We start from the raw sequence: 26,357 nt of genomic DNA, 5'->3' as shown, positions 1-26,357 counted from the left end.
AAAAACATGAGTAGTCATATAGGGAATAAAGAAGAGGAAGCCACAAACTTTTCCTGGGGCCATCAGGAAAGTCTTCCAGAACAGGTTAGATCAGAGCTGGCTTAGGAGATTAGGCAGGAAGTCCCCAGGTAAGATGAAGGGATTGGGCATGAGAAACACTGGGATGCACAAAGATAGGAAGACATGAGAGAGCAAGGTGTGTCTGAGATATGACACAAGAGCAATGTGGCAGGGGTGTACTGTGCTGGGTGGGGCAATCAGGAGAGACAGGAGAGCTGAGGCTGGAGACACCACTGGGGACTAAGCCTTGAGTTCCAGCAGAAGGCTTTGGATATCTTCCTGAGGGCAAGGAGAAGCCCTTGAAGCATTGATTGATGGATAATTCCATTGACTGGTTATTTTAAGTGGAGTGACATGACAAGATTTGTGTTTTAGAAAGGCTGCTGGCTGCACCATGGGGGATTTGAGTGGTAAAGGGAAGCTGGAGGCCAAGAGCTCAGGCAGGAGGCTGGTGCGCTAATCAAGGGGAGAATTAGGAGGTCCTGAACCGGGTCAAGAGAGGCATCCTAGAAGTGGGGACATCTAAGCTGAGTCTTGAAAGATGAGTAGGAACACACCAGGTGGAGAAGCTGGGAACGGTGTCCAGGGAAAAGAAAGGGCACAGATAAAGTCTCAGCATACAGAAATCTCCTGGCAGGCTTGGGGAATTTCCACTAGTTCAGCATGGCTGCAGTGTGGCCTAAGAGAGGGGTCATGGTGAGGGATGAGGCTAAAGAAGTGAGTCGGGGCCTTAAACTTCTCTCAATATTCTGTCTCTGGAAGCAAAACTCAGGCGGGAGAGAAGAGGGGGAGCGCTGGCCACCTGTGCAGAGGTAGCTGTGTGGGACTGGGAGGGCCCTGGGTCAGGGGTGCTTTGTACTCAAAGCAGACCTTTCCATACTCAACAACACTTCACATTTTACACATTTTACACATTTACACATTTTACACATTTACACAATCCCTTCACACTTGATCTTCACGGTTTCCTGGTGAGGCATGTGGGACAAGGGTTATATTTCCCATATAGTGGACAAATAAACTAAGGCCTAGAAAAGCACAAACATTTGTCCAAGGTTACTCAAGAGCCTCTCAAAATTCCACTGTTTTTTCTAATAAAACTTCTTGCCACAGAATCACATATACACACTTGATGATGTAGTGGCTGCTAACTAATGTGATGGAATAAAAAAAAAATGAGAGGAGACACATCAGAGAAAGAGACCTCCTCCTCCTGTTCTGTTCCTCAAACTTCACCCTGCAGACATTCCATCTGAGAAAACAGAACCAGGTTCTCCCTCTGCTCTGGAATCCAATAAACATGAGGGCAAATCCCAGCTGTGCCACTTTCCAGGTGTGAGAGGTCACTGCACTCAGCATTGGTTTTCTCATCTTAAAAATGGAAGGAATGGGGCGCCTGGGTGACTCAGTCAGTTAAGTATCCAATTCTTGATTTGGGCTCAGGTCATGATCTTGCAGTTGTAGGATGGAATCCCGCATTGGGCTCTGTGCTGGGCATGGAGCCTGCTTAAGATTCTCTCTCCCTCTCCCTCTGTTTATGCATATGCTTGCTGTCTCTCTCTCTCTCTTTCTCTCTCTCTCTCTCTCACACACACACACACACACACAATGGAAGACACAAACTCCACCTTTCAGGGTTGTTGTGAGGGTGTAATGTGACAATATAGCACTACAGCAGTTAACTACTGCTGAGTAAGAAACTACCCCAAAACTTAGCAGCTTAAAATAACACATATTTATTATCTCACACAATTTCTAAGGATTGAGAACCCAGAAGCAGCTTAAAATAACACATGTTTATTATCTCACATAATTTCTGAGGATTGAGAACCCAGAAGTGGACTGTGAGATTGTGGCTCAGGATCTCTCATGAGGTTGCAGTCAAGTGTCAGCCAGGGCTGCAGTCATCAGAAGCCTTAACGGGGATCCACTTCCAGGCTCACTCTGTGGTCGTTGTCAGGCAACCATTTTTTGCTGGCAGTTGGTCAAAGTTTTTACACAAGCCTCTCCATAAGGGTACTCTTGCCATGATGGCTAACTTCCCCTGGAATGAATGATCCAAGAGAATGTGTGCTACCAAGATGGAAGCCATAGGTGTCTTTTCTAATACAATCTTAGAAGTGATATGCCATAACTTTTTCATATTCTGTTGGTCACACAGACTAACCCTGGTACAATGTGGGAGGGGAACACAAAAGTGGTAAACACCAGGAGATATGGAGCATTGGAACCAGCCATTGGAAGCTGGTTACAAGTGGACAGAGGAGTGTCTGGCACACAATTATTCATTAGTAGCTGCTATTAGTTTCCCAATGCTCACAGACTGCGTGGGACAACAAGACTTGAACATGAACAGATGAAAGAGCTTGGCAAAGTAGACTTGAATTGGGTAATGCTCAATTATGTGGTAGAAGAGGGTGTGCTGGACAAGGGTGGAAACCAGGGCAGGATCCCTAGCAGAGGTGAAAAGGACAGGAGAGGCCAATCCAGAGAGGAGACAGAGTTAAATATGGCAAGCACTACTGGTTGACTTCCTATAGCCAATTCCCTTTCCTTGTTTTAGTAGCAAGGTACTTAGCCACAGGGATAATCCAAACCATTCATGGAAATGCCTTCCTCTTTCCCAGTGAGTAGTCTAAGAGTAGACATGTGACTTCATTTTGGTCAATAAGATGTAAAGGGATGGTCTGCTTGGAAAAACCTCCTCCTGGATGACACAGGCATGAGAGAAGAAGACCTTTTATGCTCCCATTCCCTTTCTTCCTGCTTGGGAAGACATGGTGCTTGGTGCCATATCAGCCATTTTGTGATCACAGAGGAGTCCCTCTCAGAGCTTAGAATTGGAAAAGCCTTGATCATTAAACATGGTTGAGTCACCAGACAAACCTGGACCTACCTTCCTCCCCTCTCCTTGTTAAGGAAACAAAAGGTTTAAGCCTCTAAATCAGGTATTCTCTTACTTGCATTCTAACTGATTTAGTGAGCAAAGTATTTCAATTCCCTCTGGAGTTATTTCCTTTTCCCAAGGCAGATAGAGTGGAAATGTAAATGGGAAAGTGACTTGGCCTTGGAGGCAGGCGGCCTTGGTCTAACCCTAGCTCTGCCTCTAAGTTGCCCTGTGATCTTGAGCAAGTCCCTGCCCCTCTGGACCTCCAATAATTATAGCTAATATTTATTGACTGCTTACTCTGTGCCAAGCACTCCACTAAGAGCTTCCCTTGCATTATCTCATTCAATGCTCGCATCAACTATAGTGTGTCAATATTATTATTCTCTCTATTTTATGGATAAGGAGACTGAGATCCAGACATATTATGTAATTTACCCAAGGTTACACACAAAATTAGTGCTGGATCTCCGGATTCTGAATTCAGGCTCATCTCTCTCTAAAACCCAGGCTCCTGACCATGATGCTGTACCACCTAGCGGTAAAAGGAAGTCTCTGGACAAAATGACCTCTAAGGGCCTTTCCAGCTCAGATATTCTTTGATTTGCTGTCCCATTTCTAGCTACATGATGAACAAACCAGCTTATCCTAGAGAAGAAAGAAATAAAGACTGTCTTTAGCCATATGAAAAGCTGTCATGTGAGTGGGAGATTAGACTTTCTCAGTGTAGCTCAGAGGACGTGAACTGGACCAATGTGGGGACACTACAGGAAGAGAGTGCAGCTTACATAAGAGAGAACTTTCTATCTGCCATTCAGCAGGGAGTAGAGGTATGCACACAGATAATGACTCCCCTGTCATGAAACTTATGCAAGTATATGTTTGATAAACTTTTGACAGAAGTACTCCATTGTGTAGGTACAGGAATAAATGGCTTAAACCTTATAGTAGAAATTAAATGGGAAAATATACTAGAATACTCTCAGCACCATAACTGATACAAATAGTGGGAGTCGATAAACTGGGGTTTCTTTTCCCTTTTGACACTGAGATTCTTGGATTTTAATATTCCCTAATATGGACTTTTGGTTCTTTGGCTCTAGTATTCTATAGTATTTCTATAACTTCAACACACTGTGTTCTGCCCTGCTAAGTTGGTACGGTTTTAATATTCCAACTATCCATGGTCATGTGGCTCTAGAAGCTGAGCAGTCTATGATTTTGTACCTTAATAGTCTCTAGTTTTAACAGTCCAAGATTCAATAAAGTGTCTCTCAGAAGCTCCAGAAATATGAAGGAGTTGTTCCAAATGCTGTACTTCAGTGACCTGGACATACATTGGGCTACTCCCTGTGTCCATCTTATCACTCCACCACTATCCCCCTACCCTAGCCTCGGGCTCTTCATTCCAACCAACCCTCCTCCTTGATCTCTATACCATCCTCACTCTGCTATCTCCCCAAACACTGAGGAAGTACATTCACTCTCTATCTGCTGGCAATCATACATTGAACAAGGATCTGCTCTGTGCCAAGACTTGTGCTTACTCTAAAGGGGATATAAGGGAAGGAGAAGGCATGGTCATGACTCTCAGGAGGCCTAAGATTTAGAGACCCAAGTCTCTTGCTTTCCTTTAAGTTCAGCTCAAGCTCACCTCTACCAGCAAATTTTCCTTTATTAACACAAAATGTCTAGCACCAAAAACCTTAATCAGAAGCGTGAAGATCTGAGTTCTTTGGTAGGTTATTGTGCACATTTTAATGTCTCTGTCCATCCTGTCTCCCTGATTATAACTGAGGTTTCCCTCTAAATCAAGAACATGTCTCCTCAGCTGAACTTTGATTTTCCAGAGGAAGACCAGGTCTTCCTCATAAGACTGAAGGCTCCATGTAGACATGGTCCATGCCTCCCTTATATCATACTTGAGTTAGAGTTAAAGACACAGTGATGTTTCTCCACCACTTTAACAAATTCTCAAAGGTAGTTCATAACTATCATTGGACTGAGGATTTTATAAAAGCATAACTCACATCTCCCTTTAATATGGGAAAGTCCTCAAGGCCAAGAAAGGGCTTCCACCCTCATACTGGGGTCCATCTCCCTGACAGCAAAGGGTCTAGGGCTCTTCCCTCTCTTCCTATTTCTTCAATCCCAGCCGAGGACTCTAGCCATAAGAGATATTTTTCCTAAAGATGATAAACAAATAAATGGAAAAGGGAAGATTCAGAAGACAGAATAGGAACTCAAGCCTGTCCCCAGCAGGTCCAGACCTTTTCTTACTCTATCCTGGTCCATCTTCTAAAAGCTGCTGTCCCTCTGCCTCTCCTAGCAACTCAGAGCAGTAAGTGAAGATGTCAGCACCTTGGACAGCGCCCAACCCATTACAGTTCTCAGAGCCAGCGGAAGCCAAGCTCTCCAACTCCCTTAGCCTCTGGGTGATGGATTTCCTCGTTTCTCAATTTGATTAAAGCCCAGTAGATAAGCAGAGCGCATTGTTCCTTTCTCTTCTCTCTTCCTGATGAACATAATTAACTCCGTCAGGCTGGGAATACTTGCTCTTAAATAGTGCCTTTCCAGCCCCCACCCAGGCATGCGTCAATAATACGCAGTCAAAACATTTGGAAGATACACGTTCTTTCCTGGGGAATGGAAGTGGGAGAGGAAGCTCTTCCTGAGATATACAGGGGCTGTGACTGGAGACTGAAAAATTGTGGTTGGGTAAAGAAAACCTTGAGCCAAAAGTCAGGAAATCTTAAGTTTGTTCTGGCTTTGCCACTAATCCAGATAGGATCTAGAACAAGTCACATGCTCTTTATGAGCCTGTTTTTTCCATTTATAAGATGAGGATATTGGATGAGAGGATCTCAAATGCTATGTTCAGTGCTTAGATTCTATGGGGAGGATTAAAACAGAGGGAAAGAGGCTTGCCTAAGGTCACAAAGCAAGCTCGTGGCAAAGCTGGTTTTGAATTCATGACTCCTGGCTTCTACTTCAGTGCTATTTCCTTTACACAGAACTTCTCCCTTCCTCCATATTACAGAATTTCTTGCCTGGGGATGTGGCTGAGGCAGCTGAAGAGGGGTGGGATTGAGATTATTGGTGCCAACAAAAGAAAATAAAATTTAAGATATGTGGAAATGCTGATGTCTCTGAAGAGAGCAGAGAACATAGTAGAAATAATTAAAATTAGGGGGAAAGGACCACCTGATAGAGACAGAAATTCAACTCCAAACTCAGAGAATCCCATAGAGGCTTTGTTACTTCTCCAAGGCCATCCAGCAAGGCAACTGTAGAATCCTCTTAAAGAGAAAGACTAAACTCTTGATTAACTACTGGGGGTATCCCTGTCAGAGAAGGAACAATATGAATCACTGCATATGTATCAGGTTACTAAAGTGTGCCCAGCTCTGTATTTCGTACTTTAGTGGGGGCATAAGGAGTAAGACATGAATTCTGTTCTCTGTATCTTTGATATGCTGCTTCTTTTACTTGGAATTACTTCCAATGCATTTATGTATGTCCACATACTGTTGTTCTACTAAGGCCCAACCCGAAAGTTTACCCTGGCAAGAAGATATCCATAGCCTTATCCAGATACCACTTCTCCCTCCTCTGAATCCCCAAAGCATTTTCATTGTTCCTGTTTTACAGTACTCATCATCATCTGCTTTAACTGCTCCCAAAGAATGAGCACCTGTATTTTACTCAGTTTTGAATCACTCAGAATGCTCAACACAGATTTAAAATATAATAGAACCCCAGTAAGTACTGGATGGATGGACAGATGGATGATGAATATAGATGTATGAGTGACTGGGACAGGGAGTAGATGAAGAGATGGATGTGTGGATGGATAGGAGGTTTATATTGGTAGATGGTGAATGGATGGATGAACAGTTAAGTAGATGATCAGACAGGTGGACAGAAATGTATAAATGGGTAAATGAGTTGGTTCGTAGGTAGGTGGATGGACGGGTGAATGAGTGCATGAATGAATCTATGGGCAGCTGAGTAGAACAGTATGTAGGCAGAGAGTGAGGTTGGTGAATGGATGGATGAATATATAGATAGTAGCGTGGGTGAATGGGTAGATGGATAATTGCATGATTGTATGAGAAATGTCAGGGTAGATGTTAAGAATTATGGGGAAGAAACATGGAGATGTTCCTAATTATCACAAAGATCATTTTCATGGAGACTTTCCATTGCTAATGTCAGAAAAAAAAAATGATGATGGGGATTTGCTGACTCTGTGTGTAAGCTAAGTCAAAAGTGTGCTATCCAGCCTCAAAAGATCTCCATCAATTTCAGGCTCTATCAATGGAAATCTAATATCAACATCAGAAAAGGTGACAGTCCTGCCCTGACCTGTTCACACTGTCCTGAAGTCTTTGTTCTGCTCTGTGCATCTGGGGAGATGATGATCTCCATGCCTTGTCCACAGAAGAGATACAGTGGGGAGTAATATGTAAAGTCTACCAAATAAAGAACTAGTGAAAGAGCCAGGAGTGTTCAGCCTGAAGAAGAGCAATCACCATGTCTCAGGATCTGGCTGCCTGTTCTGGGGCAGGCCCTGTGGCCCCAGAGGCAAAGCTGGGTCTCAGAAGTCACAAGGCTGGTGTCTCAGCCCCATTTGAGAAAGGCCATCATACAAGGGAAGGGTTATCTCAGGGGAGTGAGCCCCCCATCTCTGGGGGTACACAAGTAAGATCTGGACATCCGCTATCAGAGAAGCTGCAAAGTGAAGATTTGCTTGGTGTAGAAAGTAAATAAAGATAACACCGGGACACCTGGGTGGCTCAGTCAGTTAAGCATCTGACTTTGACTCAGGTCATCATCTCATGGTCTGTGAGTTCAGGCCTCATGTTGGGCTCTATGCTGACAGCTCAGAGCCTGGAGCCTGCTTCCCATTCTGTGTCTCCCTCTTTCTCTGCCCCTCCCCCACTCACACTCTTTCTTTTGTCTCTCAAAAAATGAATAAACATTAAAAAAAGTTTTTAAAAAGGCAACACCAAGGTCTCTTCCCACCCCCAAATTATATCATCTGTTCATCTCTTCATTTCTCAATAAATTATGTTAGGCTGTGCCCTGTGCTCAGATTGGAATGCTGGCCAGAGCTGAGAGTTTGGGGAGATTTGAGAGAAAGGTAGTGCTTATGGGACCCTCAACTTTCTGTCCCTGTAGGACTGGGTTTGACAAATGAGGAGGAGGTGAAAATGTCCTTTCAGAGACCCAAATGACTGGGGAGGGGGAGGATCAGAGCCACGCAGAGCCAATCCATGACCTAGATTCCCTGTAATTAATGAGCCTACGTCACTGACGTGTTGGCTTCTGATCAGTGCTGTCTCCCCAGCCCCGCCCAACTCTCTGGTATGAGAAGATTAAATCAATTAGGAGGAGGAGATCTGGCTGGCGCTGGTTGGGAACAGAGGATAATTCACTTACATAACAGGGGATTGGGGTTTGCACTTGGCCCTTGAGTAGTGGGTGTGGGTCCTAGACCCCAGGCCTTTGGGGAGAGACTTTAAGAGTTAAAAGTGAATGCAGAAAGGGCAAGGCGGTCCAGGGAAAGAAGGAGTGATGACCCCAGGTAAAGGCCCATCTTTCGTGTTCCTGCTGAGAACTAACCCCTGTTTTCTGGGCTGAGAGAGAGCCAAATTGAAAAATTACTCTTCTTACCCCAAATGAGAGGGGTCCCAGCCACTAGAATCATTCAACAGTGAAAATCTGACCACGCCTCTCTCCTTAGCTGGCATTTAAGGTCCTGCAGCCTCTCCCACCGCATCTCCTACCTCCAGGGCAGTGGGGGTGTGTAGAAAGGAAACAAACACGTCCTGGATTTCCCTCTGTGCCAGATCCTGGCTAGGCACTGAAGGTACAGAGAGAAACAAGTCCAGTTCCCTCGTAAGTGTTGCCTTCTGAGGAAGACATATACCTGCAACACTCTGTGCCAAGCAGTATAACAGAGGACTGCAGGGGCAGGGTCCAGAGGGGGCACAGTGAGGGAGGCCTCCCAGGGCCAGTTCCAGAAGGCTCCCTAGAGGAGGCAACACTTGCATTCAGTGTGCCTGATAAGAAGGATGGATTAGTGGGAGTTCTTCAGGCTGACCTGGTTAAGGGAGGGCCTTGGGTAGAGGGAACAGCATGTACAAAGGCACGGCAGTGAGACAGCTTGGCATACACTCAGGGAACTAGTTGATGTGGATGGAGCCTACAGCATAAGGCAGGAATGGGGGAGATGAGGCAGGAGAGATAGCCAGGTCCAGGTCTCACTGCCGATGGCATGCCAAAAAAGGACAGAAGCAATAATCCCAGAGTCTCTGATCAATCCATGCTTCCTGAACACTGACAGTATGCCAGGCTCCAGGTGGGATTCAGGCCTGGCTGATATCTCTGGAGTTCTACTTGTGGGCTGCGCCTGCCTGCAGCCCCTTGCCTAAGATACCCAGGCAAGCAGTCTTACTGGTTAAATTTGAGCTGGCCCCTGGGGGCCTGCTCCTGATACCTAACTGGCCTCCTGAAGACCAGTCCAATGGTGAGTAAGGGCCCCATAAGGGTGGGCTGAGATGATATCCTGGAGACGGAGGTAAGGTATGGATTAAGAAATGTTTAGGAAGTCGGACTGGAAGGACACAGCCAGGGTTTTTACCTCCAGCATGCCATCCTACGGGAAACCCAGGTCTGGAGGGGAAGAAAATGAGCTGCAAAGGTTTCAGGCTGCTTAAGTCACAGGATAAAGCAGGTGGAGGTCCAAGGAGCCTTAGGAATTCAAGTGAACCACACACAAGCTGCCTGTAGGAAGCAGGCATGTAGAAATCCCTCCTTTCCTTCATTCTTGCCTTCAGCAGCTCTGAGTAACTCCTTTCTCCAGGCAGGCTCTGGGCTGAGCAGTGAGGCACAGATCTAGGATCACCCTGTTCATCGTCCAAAGGGCCAGCAGTAAGCCCAACACTTCCAGCACATCCAGGAACTGTCTGCGTTAAAACTTTGGCTGGTGGTTAAAGCCAGTGCCTGAAATTTATTTCACTGTTGAAAGATCTAGGAACTAACCTTTGTGGTTGCAAGCAACAGCAATGGACTCAGACGAAGCAAAACAGAAAAAAATTATTAGCAGTTCCACTGGGCATCTCAGAGTGGATGAGAAAGCTGGAGAATCAAAAGAGTGGGCACCTGAATTCACAGCCAAGGTCATACAATAGGAAGAGCTGGTCCCAACGCCTCTACTGGCATGGCCTTTGAACATCTCCACAGCACTACACCTCCAGATGTTGCACTGCTGCATGGCATGAGCACAGATATATTCTAATGAATCTTCCTCCCAGCCTCACTAACTGTCACATCGAAGTCCTGAGCCAGGAATGGCTGGCCAAACTGCCAGGGGGTGACAGTGGGAGAGTTATCTGGCCCCCTTCAGCTTTGAAATGGAAGGTGGGGTCCTAGCTCCCAAAGGCTTCACCTCCTGGGGGATTCATTCAAAATATAAAAATGGATTCGTTTTAGGCAGCAAAAAATGTGACAAGTGTCCACTACATTTTTATTGAGGACTCACTAAGTATGGGATGCATTGCCAGATGTTTTATATACACAGATCTGCAAGGCAATTCTCTAACTGGATAATGGTTGATCTCATTTGATAGCTGAGGAAACTAAGGTTTTAGAGGTGAAAGTAACTTCCAAAGCCACTCAGCTAATGAGTGATAGAGCCAGGATTTGAATACAGGTGGGTTTTTGTTGTTGTTATAAAGACATCATGCTGTCTCCCAAACTGTAAGCCAATCACTGTACTTACGGTTCCTAACATGTAAAACAAAAACAAAAACAAAAACATGTGGGGGCACAGAAAAATGTCAAGAAGTAAATATTCCAATGTTTTCACAAAATGATTGATGGGATAATAGGATTATTGAGTAGTTTTTTTTTTCCTGCTTTTTCATGTTTTCCTATACTTTTTTTTTTTTTTTTTAAACTAAGAGCATGCTAGGGGCGCCTGGGTGGCTCAGTAGGTTAAGGGTCCAACTTGGACTCAGGTCATGATCTCACCCCACATCCGGCTCTGTGCTGACAGCTCAGAGCCTGGAGCCTGCTTTGGATTCTGTCTCCCTCGCTCTCTGCCCCTCCCCCGCTCATGCTCTGTTTCTCTCTCTCTTTCAAGAGCAAATAAACATTAAAAAAAGATTTAACTAACAGCATGCTTTCCCTTAATAATCATAAGAAAAAAATAAAAGTAAAAGTTTTAAAGATTAGAGCAGTGTTAACACAATTATGGAGAACATACGCTTAGAAAAAAGACGGGAAGGAAATTTGTCAAAAATGTCTCTGGATAGTGGGATCATAGGTGTGTTTATTTTTACCTTCCATTTTTCAAATTTTCTATAGTGAGCACACTCTGGAAAAAAAAATCAAAATAACTCTAAAAAAAACCAGGCATAAAATTTTATTAACAAAGAGATGGCAAGGCCGTGCTTTGGTTCTTTAAGTTCCTGTAGTCCTGTCCTGTAGTGGTTTGGAAGTCAACGTAGTTCTGGGTTTTCTGGGGCAGCCTGCCAGTCCCCTGCAGTGTCTGCTGCCAGAGCTAGCCCAGCTGGCATGGACCACGGTCACCACGGTTATCTCAGGCTGAGCGCTCCGAGCCAGGGTGGGAATAACTCAACATTCCCACCTCTTCTAACAACGTGTACCTTATCAGGCCCTGCTACGCTGTAAGGTAAGGACTGAGCCCCCGGAGCTGAAATTCTCTCTGTTGGTTTTATCTCTCATCTCACAGGCTTTAAGGTTCGCCTTCTCCTCTCTGAATGGGGCAGTGCTGGTCAGTTGTGTCAAATTTAAGCCCCTCTGAGGTGCCTTCTGCGTCTCCGTATCTGAGGGGCAAGCCCCCAGTCCCCTCTCTTCCCTGCACTGCTCCAGCTCCCAGTGCTGTGGATGGACGGAGGATGGATGTTCAGTCCTGTCCTGGCCCCAGTCTGGTGAGGGAGGCAGTCCTCCAATCTCAGGGAGCCTCCAGACTATTCCCTACCTTAGGAATGTCTCAATCAGATGGAAGAGGGGGTCCTTATTTTACAGAAGTTCCCAGTGAGATGGGAAGAAAAGACAGGAGAGCGGGGCTGATTCTCATACAGGAGGAAATCAGTCTCAGCCAGCTTTGACTCCAGAAAGTTCTGTCCCAGGACTCCCATACCTTTCCAACACCTACTCCAGGTGGAACAGTCAACTACCATGGCCTTCCCTGGCCTCCAGGGCCCTCTGCTCCCTCCCCTTCTCCACCTCCCCAATCATATGGAGCTTCCTTATGCCCGAGGCATCCTCCACTCCAATCTCCCCCACGAGGAGTCTTTCCACCTGCCTCCCCTGCACCTCAGTTTCTCTCTGAGAAATGAGGGAGCCAAATGAGGGAGCCAGATACTCTTGAAGGTGCTCCAAAGCAATGGAGACATTCTGTGTCTCCTTAGCCCCTTTCCAGACCCCTCCCCTTCCCACTCCCTTCCCAGCTTCTCAACTAATCTGTTCCCTTTCCTCCAGGTTCCAGGTATGCCTCCTTCCTATAAAGCTCCCAGAATCTCCAGGCTAAGACCCACTCTGGCTCTTGCAGTGACCAAGCTGCTGCAGTAAAGAATGCAGTGGGGTAGAGCAGAGGTGGCTAGGGAGGGAGGAGGGCTCAGGCCAAGGCTGAGGTCGAGGAGCCTGGGCAGGGCAGGCGGCCAGTCCTAGCAGCCGGGGCCAAAGCTACCTCAGCAGCTTCTGCAAACCCCAGCAAGGCATCTACGCTTGGGTGGAGCTCCAGAGTTGAGAGGCTCGTGGGGGAGGGGAGCACCTGCTGAGGTCAGCACAGCCTCCAGAAACCTCTCCAGAGGAGGAGGAAACCACAGAGAGTCCCAGCCCAAACTCTGGACTCAGGGATAAGAGGAAATGACACTCCTTACTCCCTAGGGGAAATGACTCAGGTCCTGGGAAGCTAGAATCCAGGGCAGAGAGGGTCCCCAGAGGACACCTGCTGGGTATAAGAATCTCCCTTACTCCCCACAGTCCCATAGAACCCCTGCTCATGTGCCTTCTGGGGCAGAAAGCTCATTCCCTTCTATGGCAGCCCATTCCTCTGAGAGCTGCTTCATGCATCAACTATCAAATTGCCACTGATGCCTCCTCTGTGCCAGGATCTGTGCTGATGGGGATGCAGAGATACATCTGGTTCCTGCCCTCATGGAGCTTGCCATTGAAGTGGGGAGACAGACACGACCAAACGCTGCAGGGAAAAGCGGTGGAAGCCCAGAGGCAGTCCTGAGCTAGCTTTGGGGCAGGGTTGGGTGGGGGGGTCTGCCTCTCAGAGCAGACAACGGACCCATGGGGGCTCTCAGTAAGCAGGCAGCTTTGATTCCACCTAAATACTGACAACGCCAGCTTTGCATTTCCAGCCCTGACACAGCTCCTGAACTCCAGACAAATATCCCACTGTCCATTCAACATCTCCACTTGGATGCCTCAGTATCTCTAATTCATCAGCATCAAGGCCGAATTCACACTCTCTGCCCACCCCTTTCCTGGTCTTTCTGCTCACGATGGATGGTCCCATCATCCACAGGCCAGACATCCTGGAGCCATCCCTCCTCTGCCTCACTATCTGGTCACCAGGCCCCGAGTGACAAGCCTACCACCCCTCCCGCCTCCACACTACCACCCAGCTCCAGTGCTGTTGTCACCCACCTGTACCCCAGGCACCTCATTTGTCTTCTCGCAGTCAGCCCCCTCCAATCACAAAGTGACAGTGATCTTTCCTGAAAGGAAAGATCCTGAAAGATCCTGAAAGATCACCTCTCCGCTTAAAAGCCTTCAGTGGCTTCTCCTTGCCTTTGGGATAAAGGTTAAAATCTTGACAAGATCTGCAAGGCCTGGCCTTTGCAGACCTCGCCAACTGTATCTCAGCAACCCCCCTCCTCCATCTCCTGCCCTCCCATCTCTGGCCCATCAAGCCTTGTCCCCTGACCTCAGGCCTCTGCACGTGCTATTCACATGGATGCCCCATGGGTTCAAAGACTTGGGTTGCCCTCCTTTTCTCTTCCAAATGACACCCAGGACATCTGTTCTTTGCATCTTCCCTGGCCCTGAGCACCAATCTCTGGCCCTTGAAGGAACAGCTGTGGACACAGCCTATGGTTACAAAGTAACCGGCAGGTTTGGAGCCCAAGGTCCCAGAACCTCCCAGTGTTCCCAGAGGAAAAGCCCTGACTCTGGCTCCCAGATGCCTTCCAGATCTCCCGCTCCCCTCCTGCTCTCTTCTTCCATTCCTGGTCTGGGAGCTGGGGGTGGAGAATGGGCAAACCTCCCATCTCCTCAGCCCAGATTCTTCCTGGGCCTTACAGTGGGGCTCAGAGCTGAAGGATGAAAGAAATGAAGTGCCCAGACTGGTACACTCCATCTGGACCCGCAAGCCATGTGCTCCCTGGGCTCCCAGACAAGCCAGTCATCCTCAGGCCTCAGGCCAGGTACTGCCTCCTCTGTGCAGTGTGCCAGGACTCCCTGAAGCAGGAGTCCCGTTTTCCCAGGGCTCCCGTGGCATGGAGGACACCCGGCGCTACCAATTTGCCTGTTGTTGTGTTGGGTTCTCCTCCCCTAACAGCTCTACTTGCTTAGGAGGGACATGTTTTTCCCTCTGCACCCCAAGCCCGGGTCCAGGGTGGCCCCAAAAGAGAGGCTCAGAAAAGGCTCAGCATTACAATATGGGACTAACAACACAGAAACGTGTGTTTTTCTTTTCTTTGCACATAATTGCCGTTAAGCTCCGTCTCCTTTGTCTTCGACATTTTGTGAGAAGGTGGGCCTATAAGTCTGACCAGCCTCAGCTCCTCTGCTTATTAGCTGTGACCTCAAGCAAACGCTCAGCCTCTCGGGGCCTCAGTTTCTTCCCCCATAAAACGAGAACAGGGGCGCCTGGGTGGCTCAGTCGGTTAACCATCGGATTCTTAACTTCGGCTCAGGCCATGATCTCCCAGTTCCTGAGTTCAAGGCCCACATCAGGCTCTGCGCTGACAGCATGGAGCCTGCTTGGGATTCTCTCTCTTTCTGTCCCTCCCCTGGTGGCACTCTCACACTCTCTCGCTCTCAAAATAAATAAACTTAAGAAATGTTTTAAAAAAATGAGAGCAATGTCCTCCTCCGAGAGTTTTCATAACTAAGTGAGCTACCTTATGCAAAAGTTATGGCACAGTATGTGAGCACAGTATGTGCTCAATAATTCCTTTCCCTCTCCCCACCCCAACCTTTGAGCCCTAATAGGAACCTAGCATTTACTTCCATGAACTTGAACCTATGGCTGTCACCTACATATCAAGTCAATCCAAATCATTTTGAAACCCAGTCCTGCCACCTGACATCATCACCCTTCTGCCTGCAGATCTGATACACGTTTTATTAGGTTTCATCTAAGTCCTTCAAAAATACATCAGACCAAGCATGTCAGCACGGAAGACTAAGCCATGGGCAGGGCTACAGTCTGCCCTCCAGACTGCCATTGATCCACTAATCAATTTTCCTCCACCAACTGTCCAGGCAGCTAGGGATTCCCCTAGAGTATCACTATTTGATCCCGCCCCTTGTCTTGCCATAAAAACACCTTGGGAGATGTTCCAAATGCCTTTTTGAAATCAAGATTCTTAGGAATCTGACAGACCCCTGATTTATCACTCAGGGTCTCCCAAAGGAGGAGAGAGGGGAGATTAGCCTGACTTCCTTTAAGTAAACTTCTGCTGGGTCCTGGTGAGCACTGCATTTTCGTCTTCTTTTTTCAATGATACAAGCCATTCTTTTTCTGTCTTTGTTAATGCTGTTAAGTCTGAAGAATTTTTAGTCTTCAGTGAAAAGTCTCACTTAGAAATGATCTAACACAGGCCACTTGCCTACAACAGTTGGCCGTTGGCTGAAAGCAGTGCAAAACACTTAAATGAGAACCTCCCTCTACCACAGGGAGGTGGAAATCTGCCTTCCAAATGAATGAAGGTTTTCTACAGGAAGGTAAATTTCCATCCTGCTCTTTCGACTTGTTATAAATGTAGAATGGTGAATTTCAAATAATCGCTGCCTTCTTGTAATATTGAGTCAAACATTCACTTGTTAAAAATATAACAACATTGTGCCTTAATAAAAGCTTAGCTGTATATTTTAAGACCAAGAAAATAAGCTTAGCCAACTATGATTTTCAAAGTTTTGTAAGATGGAGAACATAAAAAGCCAGACAAGAGGGAGCATAATGAAATCCAGCAGGAATAATTTGTAATTAGAAAACCCCACGCAATTCTTCAGCCAAGGATAATGGTGATCCATCTTAAAAACACATGTGTCCCATGCTGGGCACTGATGAGCCTAATCAGACACACTCCACTGACATTTTTCACAATACCGAGGGGCCCCTAATTGCTGGTGGGTGCAGACAGGCAAGCTTCTGCTGTTCCTCTCAGGAGATGATGATGATTAAAAGCAGGCCTGGAGCCAAACGGCTGGGGGTGGAATCTCAGCCCTTCTCCTACTCACGCTGTGGCCTTGGACAAGTTACTTACCCTCTCTGGGCCTCAGTTTCCTCATCTTTAAAATCAGGACTGAGAGTCACTACCTTTGAGGATGTAAAGCTGTAAAGACAGCAGCTATGTAAAGTCTGCCTCACCCAAAATGTGTTCTCTCCTACTCCCCAGTTACTGCTGGGGTGCTCATAGGCGGGGCCAAAGGAGGGTCCTCTTTTCTCTCCCCATCCTGCTGCCGCTCTCCTCTATTAGGAACATTCAGCCGCTGCCAGAAGATTCAGCCTGCATGGAAAGGTGCTGTGCCCACAGTGGCCCTGCCCTGAGGCCTAGTGTATCCTCTCCTCAATGCACCCCAGCCCGCTCTGGACCACAGACTGGCCCTGGCCCAGCTGGTCTGCTGGTGATCTGCCCGAGCTAAGCAGAGGTGGCTTGGCTCCAGCAGGGGCTAAAGGTTCTTCATTTTGTTTTCTGCTTCAGCTTAACCATCTGGGGTGGGCGGGAGGGTAGGAGGAGTGGCAAAGAGGGAAAGAGAAATGCACTGTTCCCTCACTTCTTCCTCCCCTGCCTCCCCCACGGCCAGGCACAAGCTGTGTTCAGTCCGGCACTGTCCTCAGCCCCAGGAAAGCTGCCCCAGGGGTCCCCTGCATGATGTCCCAGGGGATGGAAGTGATCTGTCTCTGTACTGCCTCCAACATCCCTCCCTCCCCCCCTTTTTATGTCCTTCCCTGGTTCAGCCTGTCCTGCCTGTTGAGTACAACAGCTCTTCTCTGCACTTGCCACGTGCCTGCCCCTCCCTGGGCCGAGCACTGGGGCACAGGAGATGATGCAGGCGAGGGCTCTGCCCTCCAAGCACTCATTTTATAGCACCAAGAGCACAGGCTGCCGAGCACAAGCCTAAGCTGGACTCTCCACTCGGCCCCTTTTAAGCTGTGTGATCTTGGGTCAACTACTTAACCTGAGGGTCCACTTCTTTATTTAAAATTTGAGGCCAAAGTACCTCCATTTCAGGACCACTGTGAAAATTAAATACAATCATGTATGTAAACCTCTCAACTCAGCACACTGCATACAGTGGATGCTCACTCACGTCTGACTGCCTTCCCTCCCTCCCGTCTTCCTCCCTCTTTCCCCATAGCCAGCTGCCTCTTTCAGAGGAGTGGGCCATGACAGTTCTACGGGTAGGTGTGTAGATGTCGAGACCTTCCCCAGCTGGGGGTCCTAAGAGCCAGGGTCGGATGGGCTTGCGTGGGGCCAAGCCCCGTGCTGTGTAGTGTGGGGGTACAGACCAGCCATGCCTCTGCCTGCCAGGTGCTTTCTTTCAGAAGTAGACTCAGGCCTCTGACCTCCTTTTCTCTCTCCCAGTGGCTAATTAGGGCCGATTGTGGGCTCCTTTTTAGCCTTTCCTTTTCTGAACTTCCAACTGGCTTCTTTTTTCCTTTCCCAGGGCAGTGCTGGGGACATACTGGCAGAGCCAAGCTGAAGCCCCCACCATAGGCAGGCAATGCACTAAGGAGGGGTGAGAGCTGTTTATCCTGGGTGTGCCATGGGAGCTGCTGAGGCACAGACTTTGGGGTTGGCCCAACAGGGAACTGTGTAGGCTGCTGTCCACCCATCTGTCCTGAGGTTCCTGTCTTAAGTCCAGGAATATGTGGGGCGTCCAGCAATCAGTGTTCTGGCCAGCTTTCAAGGTCTTCCTGCCCACCCACAGACTTCCAGAGAGTGACGAGCTCCTAATGATCCCCAGGGATATTGTGCCCTTATAGAGCTGGGGGAAGCTACCCAGTGCACCTGAAGCTGAACGCTTTCTCTATCATTTTGGGACACAGCTGGGGAAATCTAGGGACTTAGAACCTTACCTGCTGGGGGAAACCAGCACTAGACCATCCTGATAAAAGACCAACGTAAGGCTAGAAAGGCAGAAGCAGCTCTGGGGTGGCAAGAACCTCCAGTTTTGAGGGCCTAGTCTCGTGGTAATAGATGGTCTAACTGCAGGCTCCTTCATGAGCTGGGAGCTCCAGCACACCAGAGATGGGAAATGAGTGAGTCAGGCGTCCCAGGGCCAGGGATTAGCAGCAAATGGGGCCGAGACCCAAGGTGGGACCTGAACATCTTCAATCACTAAGAAACAACGGAAACCACGGTGAAATAAAGCTGCTCCCCATGGACGGAGAGGAGAAGGGCCACAGTAGCTAGAGCCAGGCAGGGGTGCCACTTATAAGGAATCACACATCAGTGGAAAGGGTAGGCAGGTCAGGGGGATGTCATGGAGGAGCCCTGAGCAGAAGCAGAGAAAGAGACAAAGGAGGCAGAGGGCAGAGGAGTCATTAGGAAGGCTTCCTAGAAGAGAAGTGTCACCGTGAATGGTCAAGAAATATGGTGTCAAAGGTTCGGGAGGTGGGCTCACCAACCGTCTTGAGAACCAAAGCCTGTGGTGACCTTTACGTTCTAGGTGGGTGCCAGGGGAGTGATGCTGGAATTACTCGGGCCAAGGTGTCCTCCGCCCTCCATCTCCAGCGGGCAGGAGGCTGCCACATGTTTTCATCACGCCTTCTCACCTGGAGCCAGAGCCTGCTGCCTGATGGCTCCTCTGCTAATGGCTTCCAGGTGTGTCCTTGGGCCCCTGGGGGAGACATCCTGGAGGACACACCCCCTCCATCCCAAGTCCCACTGTTCTGGTCACCTTCAGCCACAGAACCTGGGCCGGCCTGGGGCAGGCCGTGGAACACCAGCGCAACCTCACTGCAGGTGGGATGGGTATCAAAGGTCACACTGTTTCCTTCTCTGATTGGCTGCTGAGCTCTGAGCCCCCTCATCAAGGTCACTTCTGGTCCCTGGTACCTTCAGTGCAAGGGACCCAGGGGTAAAATGAAAGTTGTTCCATGGAATAAGATGGCTGGATGGCCTGTGTCTCTGGGGAGAGGGGTCGGCCTCGTGCCTCCTTAGGATGCTGAATGTGTCTGTGCGTCTCCAGGACTATGGGCTGTTTCTTTCTGCAAATCTGTAACTCTTTCTGTATGTCTGTCCTTGGAACCGTTTATTCCTGTTTTTGAGACTACATATCCACGTGTTTCCCTGTGTACTTCACAGCAAAGCCAACTCTGACTGCAACAACAAATTCCATCAGTGTTTATTGTCTAATAAATGGAAGTCCAGTATCACTCTTGCTGCTTCACTTCCCTGAGGCCTTAAGTTTTCATTCCAGAGTTATTTCCAGCCTAAATGGGAGGAATCTGATTCATGCTTTGCTCGGGGGTGACTTGGCCTTAAGAAGGCAAGAGGCTCATGGCTGATGCGCTGAAAAGTAGCAGTGCCCCTGTGGCTTGGAGCAGACTCCAAGCTCCAGATACCTTGCAGTCTGTTGGGTCCATCTTCTGGTATTCTCCTGGGCCAGGCTGATGCTTGAGTGAGTCTGTGTTCCTGGACCAAAGCTTATATTGGCCACCAGCTTTATTATCACCATCCTCGCCATTATCTCTTTGTTCATCACCATCACTATTATCATGACCGCCATCACCATCATCACCCCTTCTACTACCATTACCACCACCATTACCGTTGCATTACCACCGTCAACACCACAACTAGGATGCCACAGTCACTGTCGCCATCAATACCACTGTCAGAGATATCCAGTTACTTTTTAATAGCTATTTTTCCTTCGTTTTCAATAGTAATGACTATAACCTTTTGCTGGGCACATTGCCTCCAAGTTAAAAGACTTATTGACCATGCTCTTTGAAGCTAGTTACATGTGGCCATGTAAGTGAAAGTGCTGGATAAAAGTAAGGGAAGTGGCCCCCTTATTTATCTTCTGTCTCCACTTGCTATCTGATGTGATGGCTGGTGCTCTAGCAGCCATTTTGTACCAAAGAATGAGGACTATACCCTAGGGAAGGCAGAGTGGGGGGCTAGAAGGAGTGTTGGTTCTCATGAATGTGGAGAAACCATTCAGACTCTGGACTGTCTACATCTGGACTTTTTTTTTTTTTTACTTTTTTTTTTTTATCCTTTAAGAGACCCTTGTTTTTGGGCATTCTGATGCATACCACTTAACCTAATCCTAATTAGTATACATCACCACATATTAGTTTTCATTAAATACTGCAGCCTAATGATCTGTATGAGTGATGGAGGAGGGCAGGGAGGAGGAGATGGAGAGAGGAGGGACAGAGGTAAGGAGAGGAAGACAGGGAAGGAGGGAGAGGGAGGGAAGGAGACAGAGGTGGGCATTGATTGAGAGATTTAATTCTAGGACACAGAAATGATTCTTACCTTCTAGAAGTAGCCATTCTGAGGCAGGCAGTGGCAAGAAGGATAAAGACATTCAGCACCGTGGACAGATCCAGGAACACTGTAGTAAGGGGACACAGCAGGGAAAGGCGAGAAGGTTGGTGGTAGTGGTGGTAGTTTTCTTCAGGACATACATGTTCATTAACTCACACTGTACCAGGCACTGGGATAAATACCAAGATGAGTTTCCACCACATACACATTTAGCCCCCAAGACCAAAACAAGCAGATCAGCATGAGACAGCTTCCTAAAGCAGAGGGAAGGGATTGAGAAGCCAGCCCAGGGGTAGGACAAGAAGACCTTGTGACAGAATGAACAAGATGCCAAAGAATAAAAGACCTTCTGGGTGGAGGGAAGGCTCCAGGTTGTAAGAGGGTGAGTGAGTCAACTGGTCTCCCCGTCGGTCGATAAAGAAAAGGAGTGGGTCTCACTGGTTAGAGGTGTCAGGACCCTTCTAGTCCTCAGTTGCTACATCAAAGATTCCAGTCTCTGCTGCCAGGAACCAAGATACATGCTTGTAGGGGTATATGGAATCTGTGACTAAGACTCTAAAATTCTAATTCTAAGCCTCTGAATCAGTTATTTACTGCTGCGTAACAAACCACCCCCCTCCAAAACATAATGACTTAAAACAGCATCGACTTTATTTGTTCACAATTCTGTGAGTCAGCAATTTTGGGCTTGGGTCAGCTGGATAGTTCTCCTGGTCTTCTCTAGGGTCACTCAGGCAGCTGGCTGGAAGATCACTTGGGAGCCAGTTGGTCTAGAGGGCTTCAGCTGGGGTGGCTCATTTCTGGTTTCTTCCCCTAAGAAGCTTGCCCGGGTATCTATACATGGAGATCTCAGGGGACCAGGAGAAGGAAAGCCCCAATGCACAAGCACTTTTAAATCCTCTGCTTGCATCACATTTGCTGACGTCTCAATAGCCAAAGGAGTTCAACTGGCCAAACTAGTCAGTGTGGGAAGGGACATCACAAAAGTATAGATAGAAATAGGCAGGATTCATTGCAGGGGAACATTAATATAACAACCTTCCACAAGTTCTAAGTGTTTCATTTACCACCATAAGAGTCTTACATTCTGATTCAAACAGACCATGGTTCTATGGCCTTCAAACTCTGTGGTTCTTATAATTCAGTGCTTTGATTCCAAGATCCTATAATTCTAGAAGTAGAAGGCTTAGAGTAGCTGAGGAGGATCATGAGGACCCGAGTTAACAAGGAAGCCAAACAAACTAAGGTCACTCCTAGATCTAAGCAAGAACCCATTTGCCTCTCCCATTCCCATTCCTCAGCCCCCAACTTCCTGCATATGGCAAGGCAGTGGCATGAGCACCAAACTGGGAATCAGAAAACCTATAAAATAGGCTTGTTGCATTATTAATTTGGGGTGGCCCCCAAGCATCACTCTTACAACCAACAGAGGTATCAATTCCTATTTTTCGAATGACACAGAACATTGGTGAAGCCAGGAGAACTGGCCTCACTAACTTCCATTATCAGGAGGCTGAACCTGGTGCAGCTTAGAGAGTTTAGCTCTCACCTCCTCAAAGCGCATCTATAGCTGAAGAGACCTTGAGCTTTAAGGAAATCAAGATTTAAATAGGCTACTGCCCTTGACCTGTCCCAACCTCTACCTGCAAAACATAGGAAGAAAAGGGGAGGAAAGGAAATGGGAAGGGAGGGGAGGAGAGGAGAAGAAAACCCCCAACCCTGCTCCTTCCCCTTCCCCCTACCAACTCCTGTCCCTGACTCAACTGAGTGTGTATACTGGAACCCTGGCTGGCCTTGAGCCTAAGTCTGCTCTGCCTTTCAGCTTCCCCAGGAAGAAGAGTGTGGAGGCAAAAAGTAGTTCCGTGAGAGGAGACCTAGATCAGGGCAGTAACTCATGAAAACTTTACAGCTAGAGGGACCAGCAGCAACTCACCGGCTGAACCACCTTGTAGCACAGTGAAGGGATGAGAAGCCCAGAGAGGGACATGAACCTGCTCACAGTCACACAGCCAGCCACTAGTAGACCAAGACCAAAAGCAAAATGGGGTCACTTTCCTTCTCTAAACTTCAGGTTTCAATTCTAACCTGGGGGTAACAAACCCAGACTGGGACACCACTTAAAAACTGTAAAGCACAGTGCAAGGCTAATAAAGAATCAGGTTTTCCCCAATGGCCTGGGAGTCTGGGTGGGGGAGGGTGGGTTGAGGTGGAGGCAGGAACACTTACGACTTTGAGAGGACTCATCCAGCTCATTTATTCTAGCCTTTCCCCAGAGGCCCAGGCTGCAGAGTGGAGGAGGAGGGTATTAAATATCAGAGAGTTATTTAAAAGCCAGTTGCTGGCCCCTCAAAAGCAGAGCGTGGCCTCTGCTGACTCAATGGAGAAAATGAATCTTGGGCCTATGGATTTTCCTGTGTCTCATAGTCAGTGGGGGGTGGGGGGGGAGGGGTGAAAAATGGGAACAGCAAAGCCTGAAGTGGAGTTTTCCCCTCCCTGCCAGTGCAGAAGCTACAGTAGAGGAGAGAACCTGGGGCCTCCCCCACTACCTAATGACTGAGCTTCGTCATGTCAGCCCTGCCCAGCTGCTCCTCCACTTGCCTCAGAGGAAGGGGGGAACAGACGAAAAGGGAGTCTGCCAAGATAAAGGGGCCCTAGATATCACAGGCTGCTACAGACTTAGGAAGACCGTCCTCCCCCACCAGACTATGCTACAGCACTATATAGTTGGGATGGAGCCAAGTTCAAGGTCACACACCAGCACTATATAGTTGGGATGGGGCCAAGTTCAAGGTCACACATCAAGGTGGGCTCACCAACTTGGGCAAATCACAGTATTACCTTCCCTTCCATGACCCGCATCCTTAAAATGTCAAGGGGCACAGCACTGAAAGCCCTCCAAGATCATCCTGTCTACACACACACATTTTTTGCAGACAGGGAAACTGAGATCTGGGAAGGCAGACTTGCCTAAAGACTTCTGGAACACTGAGACACCTCTGATGGACAAATGGAGCTGGAGGCAGGTGGGGAAGGGACTACCTGGTGGGTGACCTCAGGGAAATTGCCAAACCTCTGCAGGCTCCCTGCCAAGGCTCAGTGGACCTTACAGAGGGCAAGGCCTTTGGAGAGGAGAGTGCCTTGGAAGGCTCAGAGAGGGGCTCTGGAGCCTAGTGTGGTAATAAATTCAAGAACTAGGTCCAGTGAAGCTGACATGGGGGGATTCTCAACCTGCAAAGGGCAGTCACTCTGCTTGGGTGGGGCTGGGATGACTCATTTGCTGAGTCCTAAGGAAACCCTGAACGCTTGAACTATTTGCCCACAGGGTCCCCTGGGACCTAACCTAGTCACACTCTACAGAGAGAGAGCCTAGGATTGGGAGGGCTGCAGCATAGAAGATGAGCAGGAAACCCGAGCTACTGTCAGGCTTAGGTCAGCTGTGCAACCTTGGGGAAAGCACTTCACCTTTCTGGGAGGCTGTGTGAAGTGTAGATGGGGGCTCCTCATCTTGCCTGTCTCAGGATCAGCAAGAGATTTTTAAATCATTATTTCATCCATTGGTCCCTTCTCCATGCTGAGCTCTGAGATGACACCACAGGAGACCAGACCAGTCCTGAGCTCATTTGCTGACAGTTAGGGGGCTCAGAGGAGCATCAGCCCTCTGACTGCTAAGTGAAATTCAAAGGAGAGAAAAGGAAGCCATGAAGGCTTCCTGGAGGGGACAGAACCCAAGGTGAGCTCTGACTGGGCTGTGCTGAAGGAATAGAGTCAAGGGGAGAGAGCACCCCAAGTGGGGAAAAATGTGAGCTAAGATAATTCCACCGGATGCATCAGGGAATGAATACAGCCCCAGACACAATTGGACTTACATTTATTGAACACCTACTGCGTGCTGAATGCATGACAACATGGAGAGAGAAGTTCCTCCAGAGAAGAGAGACCCCAAAATAGCTCACAGACTTGGTTCCAGGGGAACTTGAACAGAAAAGGGGAACACCTGCATAAAGAGGAGAGGGGAGGAGAGGAGGAGGTTGGGTAGGGACATTCACAGAGACTGCAAGTAGAGATTCATTCCTTTTACCACCTATCATGAATTTGCTATGCTGGGGGCAGAAGGAAGACTAAACAGGGCAAAATGACATGGGAGCTAATTAGTCCCAGAAAAGGACAATGCCATGTCCTGTCACAGAGGGGACAAGGCCGCCCCGGGCCCTGGTTGATAAGGCTTTTCTTGTTGCAAATCACTTTCCATTCACATTGTCACAATAGCTCTGAGAAGACTAAGAAGGATAGGAATTCAGAAGCCCATCTACTTTCCAGAAGTTGACAGAGGCGGAGAGAGGTCCAAGGTCACACCATACCCATCCTGGTGTCTGTAGCCGGCTTCAGTTTCCTGGGGGCAGGATGAGATTCCCTGTTTCACTGGCCCCGCTAAGATGTGGCCAATACCTTGGACAAAGGCCTGGGCAAGGAGCCTAGGGCCAGGTCCTAGGCTAAGCCCAGACAGCCACTGGCTTTGAGGCAAGTCCCTGGCCCTCTGGCCTCAGACTCCCCACTTATAAAACATGGTCATTGCTTTATTCTCTGGTACCTGATGTTTCTAGGTTCTCTCTGGGCCTCCATCTTCAATTGAGATGTCTAGCTCCCCCTTTCCCCCCTAAGGCTGCCTGCTGTCCTACAGCCCTTTCTCAAGGAGTCCATCAGCACACCAGGAACCAGCCACCATGGGGTCCTAGAGAGGGGGCTCTGGCCTTGGCAGTTGGGTTGTAATTCCTCAGAGGCTGGAGGCAGAAAGGGTTCTATGCAGTGGGACAGGGAAGCAGAGACCTTTCCATCCATCCATCCATCCATCCATCCATCCATCCATCCACCCACCTACATTTACTGCACATTCACTGGTGCTAGTTCCTGTACTGGAAACACAATAGGAAGAAGAGCCAGTGCCTCTCACTAGGGAGATGTCAGAGCTAGGGCTTAGCGTTGATATGGGCCAGGAGTGGTGGGAGTGCAGTAGCTGAGGGCACAGCCCCAATGGCTGTTTGAGCACCTGTGCCCATATAAGAAAAGACATCTCAGCCTGTTACTTATACAGACCAAGGGCATGGTGGAGGGCAGGAATGGGCTCAGGGTGTGTTGTCCAATCTCTGGATGCATGTGCTTGCATGCATGGGTCTGTAAGCTTGCCCCTCAGAGAATGTACCCAGGAACCTACATAACAGAAAAATGAATATTCAAGTGTGTATGTGCTTATGAATGTATGGACACATACCAGGATGTACTCAAATCTATGTTAACATGTATGTATGTTACATGTATGAATGAGCTTGCATGTACTTGCATGAGTTTTATCTGAGCCTGCCTGCAACCATGTGCAAGCTTGTGCACACCTTCCTATACATGTGTATGCACACTCAAGTAAGCGTGAGTCTGTATTTCCTCACATGTGGCTGTACCTTGGGCTGTTCATGTGTCAAACTTGCTTCTACATGTACAAGTACACATGCGTGTACATCTTATAGACATGTCCAATCCTGCACATGCAACTTCTTGTTCTCATCTGCTAAAAGCTGGGAGTGATTATGGGAATGGGGAGAGAGATGGAAGGGGGAGGGGAGCTCTCACCCCCC

At 48.2% G+C, this 26,357-nt stretch overlaps 1 long non-coding RNA gene across 1 annotated transcript; it reads right to left on the bottom strand.

The window, feature by feature from the left end:
• Window positions 1–1,821: 1,821 nt before the first annotated feature.
• LOC122200914 lies at window positions 1,822–24,931 on the bottom strand. The gene is made up of 3 exons (XR_006193986.1): window positions 24,600–24,931; window positions 20,722–20,800; window positions 1,822–2,104 (listed from the first exon to the last, which is right to left on the bottom strand). It is a non-coding gene; the product is annotated as an uncharacterized LOC122200914 (long non-coding RNA).
• Window positions 24,932–26,357: the final 1,426 nt, after the last annotated feature.

Source organism: Panthera leo, chromosome D1 (genome assembly GCF_018350215.1).
Source record: "Panthera leo isolate Ple1 chromosome D1, P.leo_Ple1_pat1.1, whole genome shotgun sequence".
NCBI classification, from domain to species: Eukaryota; Metazoa; Chordata; class Mammalia; order Carnivora; family Felidae; genus Panthera; species Panthera leo.
Note: the sequence above shows the minus strand (reverse complement) of the source record. Positions and strands in the feature narration are given on the sequence as shown.